The 8636-nt window shown below is 36.9% G+C and overlaps 1 pseudogene; it reads right to left on the bottom strand.

The window, feature by feature from the left end:
* Nucleotides 1-5766: 5766 nt before the first annotated feature.
* On the bottom strand, nt 5767-6499 carry LOC100682792 (annotated as a pseudogene).
* Nucleotides 6500-8636: the final 2137 nt, after the last annotated feature.

Below are 8636 nucleotides of genomic sequence, written 5' to 3'. Positions count from 1 at the left end.
GACTACCAGAGACCTAATCAGTGTGGGCATAAGTAAGATGTTGGAACTAGAGTTCAGAATTATGATTATAAAAATAATAATGGGGCTTGAAAAAAGCATAGAAGACACTAGAGAATCCATTTCTGGAGAAATAAAAATACTAAAATTTAATCAAGTCGAAATTAAAAAGGCTATTAATGAGATTCAATTAAAAAAATGGAGGCTCTAACTGCTAGGATAAATGGGGCAGAAGAGAGAATTAGTGACCTAGAAGACAAAATGATGGAGAATAAAGAAGCTGAGAAAAAGTGAGAGAAACAATTATTGGATCACCAGGGGAGAATTCGAGAGATAAGTGATACCATAAAGTAAAATAATATTAGAATAATTGGGATTCCAGGAAAAAGGAGGAAGAGAGGGGCATAAGTATTTTGGAGCAAATTATAACAGAGAACTTCCCTTATATGGGGGAGGAAATAGGCCTTCAAGTCCAGGAGGCATAGAGAAACCTCCTCAAAATCAATAAAAATAGGCCAATACCCCAGCATATAATAGAGAAACTTAGAAATGTCAGAGACAAAAAGAAAATCCTGAAAGGAGCTCAGGACAAGAGGTCTGTTAACCTACAAGGGTAGAAACATTAGTCTGGCAGCTAGACCTATCCATAGAAACCTGGCAGGCCAGAAAGGACAGGCATGATATATCCAAGGTGCTAAATGAGAAAAATATGCAGCCAAGAATACTTTATCCAGCTAGGATCTCATTCAAGATAGAAGGAGAAATAAGAAGCTTCCAGGACAAACAGAAAATAAGAGCATTTGTGGTCACCAAAACAGTGCTACACGAAATATTAAAAGGAATCCTTTAAGTCAAAAGAGAGAGCCCAAAAGTAACATAGACCAGAAAGGAATAGAGACAATATACAGAAACAGTGACTTTACAGGTAAAACAAAGGCACTAAATTCATATCTTTCAATAGTTACTCTGAATGTAAATGAGCTAAATACCCCAGTCAAAAGATGCAGGGGGAAAAAAAGATGCAGAATATCAGCTTGGATAAAAAAACAAGACCCATCAATATACTGTCTGCAAGAGACTCATTTTAGACCCAAAGACATCTCCAGATTTAAATGGAGGGGTGAAAAACCATTTATCATGCTAATAGACATAAAAAGAAAGCTGGGGTGGTGATCCTTATATCAGATAAATTAGATTTTTAAACCAAAGACTATATTAAGAGATGAGGAAGGACATTATATAATAATTAAAGGGTCCATCCAACAAGAAGATCTAACAATTGTATATATTTATGCCCCAAATATGGGAGCAACCAGTTATGTAAACAAATTAATAACAAAATTTTAAAAACACATTTATAACAGTACAGTAATAGTAGAGGACTTCAATACCCCACTCACTGCAATAGACAGATAATCTAAGCAGAAGATCAACAAGGAGATAAGGGCTTGGAATGACACACTGATGAACTTCACAGATATATTCAAAACATTCCATCCTAAAGCAACAGCATCTACATTCTTCTCAAGTGCACATGGAAAATTCTCCAGAATAGATCACATACTGGATCATAAATCAGGTCTCAGTGGGTACCTAAACATTGAGATCATTCCCTTAATATTTTTGGACCACAATGCTTTGAAATTGGAACTCAATCACAAGAGGAAATTCGGAAGGAACTCAAATACATGGAAGCTAAAGAGCATCCTACTAAAAAAATGAATGGGTCAACCAGGAAATTAAAGACAAATTCTAAAAATTCATGGAAGCAAATGAAAAAGCACAACTGGGATACAGTAAAGGCAGTCCTAAGAGGGAAGTATATAGCAACACGAGCCTTTCTCAAAAAACAATGAAGTTTTCAAATACACAACCTAACCTTGCAACTAAAGGAGCTGGAGAAAGAGCAGCATATAAAGCCTATATCCAGCAGGAAAAGAGAAATGATAAAGATTAGAGCAGAAATCAACGAAATAGAAACCAAAAGAACAGTAGAACAGATCAACAAAACTAATAGCTATTTCTTTGAAAGAATTAACAAGATTGATAAACCTCTAGCTAGTTATCAAAAATAAAAGAGAAAGGACTCAAATAAATAAAATCATGAATGAAAGAGAACAATAACAACAAACAAACACATTATGAGCAACTAAATGCCATCAAATTAGGCAATATGGAAGAAATAGATGCATTCCTAGAGACATATAAACTACCAAAATTGAAACAGGAAGAAATAGAAAATCTGAACAGACCCATAACCAGTAAGGAAATTGAAACAGTAATCAAAAACTTCCCGAAAAAAAAGAGTCCAAGACCAAATGGCTTCCCAGGACCAAATGGCTTCCCTGCACACTTAAAAAAGAATTAATACCTGTTCTTCTGAAGCTGTTTCAAAAAATACAAATGGAGAAACTTTCAAATTATTTCTGAGGTCACCATTACCTTGATCTCAAGACCATACAAAGACCCCACCAAAAAGGAGAATTATGTACCAATATCCCTGATGAACATGGATGCCAAAATACTCACCAAGATACTAGCCAATAGGATCCAACAATACATTAAAAGGATTATTCACCACAAGCAAGTGGGGTTTATTCCTGAGCTTCAAAGGTGGTTCAACATCTGCAAATCAATCAATGTGATACACTATGAAAGGACAAGAACCTTATGATCCTCTCAATAAATGCAGAAAAAGCATTTGACAAAGTAGAGCATTCTTTTTTTGATTAAAACTTGTCACAGAGTAGGGATAGAGGGAACATACCACAAAAGCCATATATGAAAATCCTACAGTCAATATCATTCTCAATGGGGAAAAAAATGAGAGTTTTTCCCCTGAGGTTAGTAACTTGGCAGGGATGTCCACTATCACTGCTGTTCAGCATAGTACTAGAAGCCTTAGTCTCAGCAATCAGACAACAAAAAGAAAAAGGCATCCAAATTGGCAAGGAAGAAGCCAAAATCTCAGTCTTTGCAGATATTCTGATACTCTATATGAAAAACCCAAAAGACTTGACTCCAAAATTGCTAGATCTCATACAGGAATTCAGCAAAGTGTCAGGATATAAACTCAATGCACAGAAATAAGTTGCATTTCTACACACTAACAATGAGACAAAAGAAAGGGAAATTAAAGAGTCAATCTCATTTCCAACTGCACCCAAAACCATAAGATACCTAGGAATAAGCCTAACCAAAGAGGCAAAAGATCTGTACTCAGAAAACTATAGAACACTCATGAAAGAAATTGAGGAAGACACAAATAAATGGAAAAACATTCCATGCTCATAGATTGGGAGAACAAATATTGTTAAAATGTCTGTGCTACCTAGAGCAATCTATACATTCAATGCAATCCCTAACAAAATATCATCATTTTATTTCACAGAGTTGGAACAAATAATCCTAAATCTGTATAGAATCAGAAAAGACCCTGAATAGCCAAAGGATTGTTGAAAAAGAAAACCAAACCTGGTGGCATTGCAATTCCAGACTTCAAGCTCTATTACAAAGCTGTAATCTTCAAGATAATATGACCCAGCAATTGCACTACTGGGTATTTACCCCAAAGATACAAATATAGTGATCCAAAAGGGCACCTAAACCACAAGGTTTATAGCAGCAATGTCCACAATAGCCAAACTATGGAAAGAGCCCAGTTGTCCATCAACAGATAAATGGATAAATTTAAACAGATTTTATCAACAGATAAATGGATAACTAAGATGTATATATATCTTATATATATATATAGACAAGGAGTAGCTGAGTGCAGCCTTGCTTGATTATTGGCTCCTCTCCTCTCCGAGGCATTGGATGTGGCAGAGGAAGGTAATTTCCCTCAGGAGTTCTTTCAAGTTGCCTCTAACCAGCCCTTTGGGAATTCCACCCCAAACTGAAACCCAGCTTCTTCCCTTAGGAGCTTGGGGCTCTTGACAAGGAGACTAAAAAGTCTCTTTGGTTTCAGACAGAGAAACTGGTTTGGTCCTCAGTGATTTTGTTTATCATATTGGAATTTATATCCTATTGTTTCTTTCATCCTATTTTTTGTTCTGTAAAACAGGAAAGAAGATAAAATATAATAATGATAACCTTGGGGATAGCCCAAGCCCCAGATGCTCATCTTCCAAGGCCTGAGTCAGAAGCCTTAGCTAAACATTCAAACAATTTCTTCCTCTCTTTGTAGATAGTTATAGTTCCTGGGACTTTGGAGAATGTAAACAATGCCATGCATCAATTTTAAATGCAATAGTAAAATCAGATGGGGAAAATTCAGGAAAAAAGTTCACCTCCCAAGTATATGCACCCAGGTCCACAGGTGGCTTGACTCAGAAAAAATACTACTTTCTTAAAACTTATACATTTATTATCTGAAAAAGACCCATAAATTAGACTATGACCTTGCCTCTTTGTAACTTTGTCAGGTGCTTATAACTTGTGTTGAAAATAAAATCACTGATGATGGATGAGATACTAGTAATTCATTATGCCTTTGGCAAACATTTCTTGAGTGCCTACTTGAGAGAGCCACTGTGCTACTGCAAAGGAGAGGGAGAGGTAATCTCAAGCCTTGAAACTGCCAAATGAATAAGAATTCCCAAACAATAAGAATGACTAGCTAATAGGAGCCTATTTATTGGGAAGCCAGAGAAGTTGGGGAGCTGTCCAGCTGGCACCAAGTTGCCAAGGGAGTCCCAAGAGGGCATGCCTACATATAAACTGGGATGGAGGAGAAAGATCTGGGTCACTTTGTCGTATGTTCAGACAAAGGAGTCAGCCATTAAGGACCACTATATACAAGCCAGAATCTAACCATGACTGAGGGTTTCAGTAAATAGGATGTGCCAGGTCACAAAAATAAAAATCAATGGGAGTAGACCCACATGAGTGAATGAATCAAAATATATGCATGTAAGGTATTTAGTGCAAAAATCAAAGGAGAAGTTGGTGTAGCCTTTGTCTGTGCCTCTGTCTTTGCAGATAGGTATACCCGACCTCTTTCACAGTCTCTCTGAGAGTAGCTCCTTTAAAGACAACAACTCTTGGTTTTTTATCTCTTTCTAGGTTTGGTCTACAAACACATCAGTGGCTTCAAGCAATCTCAAAGACTTTGAGAGCACTAGTGGAGGAACTATGGTTTGCAAATTTCCAGGAGGAGGAAGGAGCTTACCAACTTTTCCATCTGGTCCTGTGACCTGGGTTAATACTCTTTTGGAAATTATGTGCAGGGAAGTGCCTACCAAAATAAATGGAAGACAGACAAGTTTCTCTGTACTTGCTCATTTCTAGCACACATTGCTCTTGGCTGACTTTTTAACAGTGAGAGAAGGCAGTCATTGATGCCGTGTGTACACCTCATGTTCAAGGAATACCAGGGGTAGCAGTTAATCCACTAAATGTGACATTAGACTGAAGAAGACACAGTGGTTTTTAGGGGCAAAAGATCATTGTTCATTGCTTATTGTCCATGCCTTCCATTCGGAGAATAGAGATGCTTTTTATAAAACAACGTGCAAGGAAAGGATGATAATACCTTTTTCCATGAGTTGCAGTGGTTGGAGTCCCATGAAGTGCAGTGGTGGTAGACTGGGCTTTGATGGGGATCATGGATTTAGAAATATAACTCTACTCTTATTTTCCTCCTGAAGAATGTGGGGTTTAAGGATTTACTCACACACAGCAAAAGCTTCACTTCCTTTTCCCTTTTTTCTTAACTCTTTTTCCTTTTGCTGTATAATCTTATTTAATTGTTACTCTTACAAAATCTCATTTTTGATTGGACTCTGAGGTAAAAGCTCTCAGAGAGGACAGTTTCCACCTCTTGGTAATCTGTTCTTGGAACTTTTCTTTGGCCTCCTACATTCTCTTAGCCAAAAGTTTAATATATTCTGCAGCCTCTTCCTTATTTTTCTTAGTACCCTGTTTTTTCAGAGCAGTACACCAGTGTTTGTGCTGGAGGGCACATGGAGTGACAAGAAGCTGATTTTTGGGTGCTTTGGTTCTAGATTTCTTCTTTGTTGAGGGGCTTTCTCACAACATTCTGGTGAACATCATCTTCTTTAGAGAGATTGAAATATTTATGAATTCTGTTAGCTCTTTTGGGCCTCAGGTGATAAAGCACAGTAGTATTGGTGGATCTAGGAATATCTTTTTTGCCCCCTCCTTTTTTTTTTTTTACAATGATCAAGTTGAGAACATTGAGATTAGCATCCACAATTCAACACTAAACAGATTTGTGCTTTCTTTCTCCAGTCATCCTTGGTCTGTAGCAGGAATGCTCCTTACTCAGCAGCAGGCAGACACAACCCTGCTTCATGGGGAAGCCTTGCTTGTTGTCATCACTGATTCAGACCACATAACCCTTCCGTTCTTTACCCAGAGCATCAGCAGCAACTTCCATGGCCATATACTTCTCATAAAAGGTACAAAGTTTGTGTTCATCATCCACTTCAAAGAGTTTCCGGCAGTCAGGACCTGGGAAAGAGATGTTCAGCTTCATCCTAAAGCAGCCTCCAGCCTCCAGGGTTCCATTAAAAAGAGCTCTTTTGTTAATTCTTTTTTTTTTTAATTTTTTTTAATTTATTTTTTTATTTTATGATAGTCACAGAGAGAGAGAGAGAGGCAGAGACACAGACAGAGGGAGAAGCAGGCTCCATGCACCGGGAGCCCGATGTGGGATTCGATCCCGGGTCTCCAGGATCGCGCCCTGGGCCAAAGGCAGGCGCCAAACCGCTGCGCCACCCAGGGATCCCTCTTTTGTTAATTCTTGAGGCTAGTTTTGCAAAAATCAGATTGAAATCCATCATACAGTTAATGCAGTTAAGCTACAAAAATTAAATTATTCAAACATTTTTTAAAAGTAGAATAAAAGTGCTTAATGATGAATGTATTTCACTTTCCACATTAATTATCTTTAAAATTTTTATATGCTCTTTACCTTACTTCTAAGTATCCCCTAGTTTGGGACAATCATTTAGTTAATTTTAGGAATGTACATTGTCCCTATCAGAAGTGAGGTGTGATGGAGTCTAGAGCTTATTTGAACAGATATTTATAAATGTCTGTGGTCTTATTGACTTGCAAGCAAAAAGTTTGCTATGCAAAAAATTTATAATGTGATGTTAGCTTATAAGAAGTGATGAGGTTGAAGATGATTTTTTTTTTCTTCTCCCTGACTATAGAATGTGTAGTCAAACTTTGGAGATTTCTTTTGGAAAGAGACACAAAAGTTTGAGACTTCAGATAAAAGCACAAATTTTGCTCCCAGAATTTAGGATAAGTGGCAAGAAGAGAAGTCAAGTTAGCTAGTATAATTTTACCTCATTTTATTTCTTCCTTGATGTATAATCAGTTGTAGTGGTTTGGATTCATTTAAAGTTCTCATCTTTCTATATGTAACACATTTCTGCTGACATTTTAAAGGAACAAAATGAACACTGTTATTGCACTATCTCCCTTTTTTAAAAAAATTTATTTATTTATTTATGATAGTCACACACAGAGAGAGAGAGAGAGAGAGGGAGAGACACAGGCAGAGGGAGAAGCAGGCTCCATGCACCGGGAGCCCGACCCGGGTCTCCAGGATCGCGTCCTGGGCCAAAGGCAGGCGCCAAACCGCTGTGCCACCCAGGGATCCCACTATCTCCCTTTTAAACTTGGCTATTTATAAACATTTAGGATGAATTGCTTCTCAGAAAGCTGATTGATTGTTTTGCCCCATTTTGAATTAAGTAGGACCATCTATTTTACAGAAAAAATAAAGAGAGCTCCATCTTCTATCTGAAAGAAACTCAACTCTTAAAATCCAGGTATTTTAGTGTTCAAACTTTAGTGTTCAAAGTTAAATTCTTTTCAGAACCCTCACTTGATAGACCCTTCAGTGTGTATTTTGATTAACTGGCTGATTGATTGAAGGCCCTTTCCTCATTGGCCTGAATTGATTGTGAAGGTGTCTGCAATGAAAGGACCATGCTGTATGTTTTGTGAATGAATTCAGTTGTTTGTCTTTCTTTCATAGTTTATATGAGACTATGGATCAGTACGCATTGGGACTTCAAAGCTGTACTTGAGCTTCTTTTTGACACATTTCATATAGGTAATAAGTTGTACGATATATCAATTACAATATAAGGTTTGTGTTTCTGGAAAAACACATTAATATTTTAAAAGACATGACATTAACTGTAGCATCAATATTTTATTAATGAAGGCTTAACTATTTCTATAACTGTATAATAACACTTATACTCCAGTTCTGGTTTGTTCAAAAACTCTCCTGGAGAAATGGAGAGAGATACTCTCTATTTGTGATCCCTACATGTTTGGCTATCATAAAAGACTGATGAATCACTGACCTATACCTCTGAAACCAGTAATACATTATATGTTAATTGGATTTAATTTTTTTAAAAAAAGAGAAAAAGAAAAATACATGCACATTACATACATAAAGAAAAATATATATAAATCACCTAAAAAAAGCAGCTACAAATTACCTAAAATTTAAAAACCCCAGAACAGTGATGATAGTTGTTGAACATGATTCCAAATATCTCTCTGTGTATATGTGCAGTTGGGTAAATGGACTGCATCAGCCTCTTCCTCTGTGCTCTCTCTCTCAAATAAATAGATAAAAT

This window comes from Canis lupus, chromosome 4 (assembly GCF_011100685.1).
Source record: "Canis lupus familiaris isolate Mischka breed German Shepherd chromosome 4, alternate assembly UU_Cfam_GSD_1.0, whole genome shotgun sequence".
NCBI classification, from domain to species: domain Eukaryota; kingdom Metazoa; phylum Chordata; class Mammalia; order Carnivora; family Canidae; genus Canis; species Canis lupus.
This window is presented reverse-complemented; position numbering and strand designations above follow the sequence as displayed.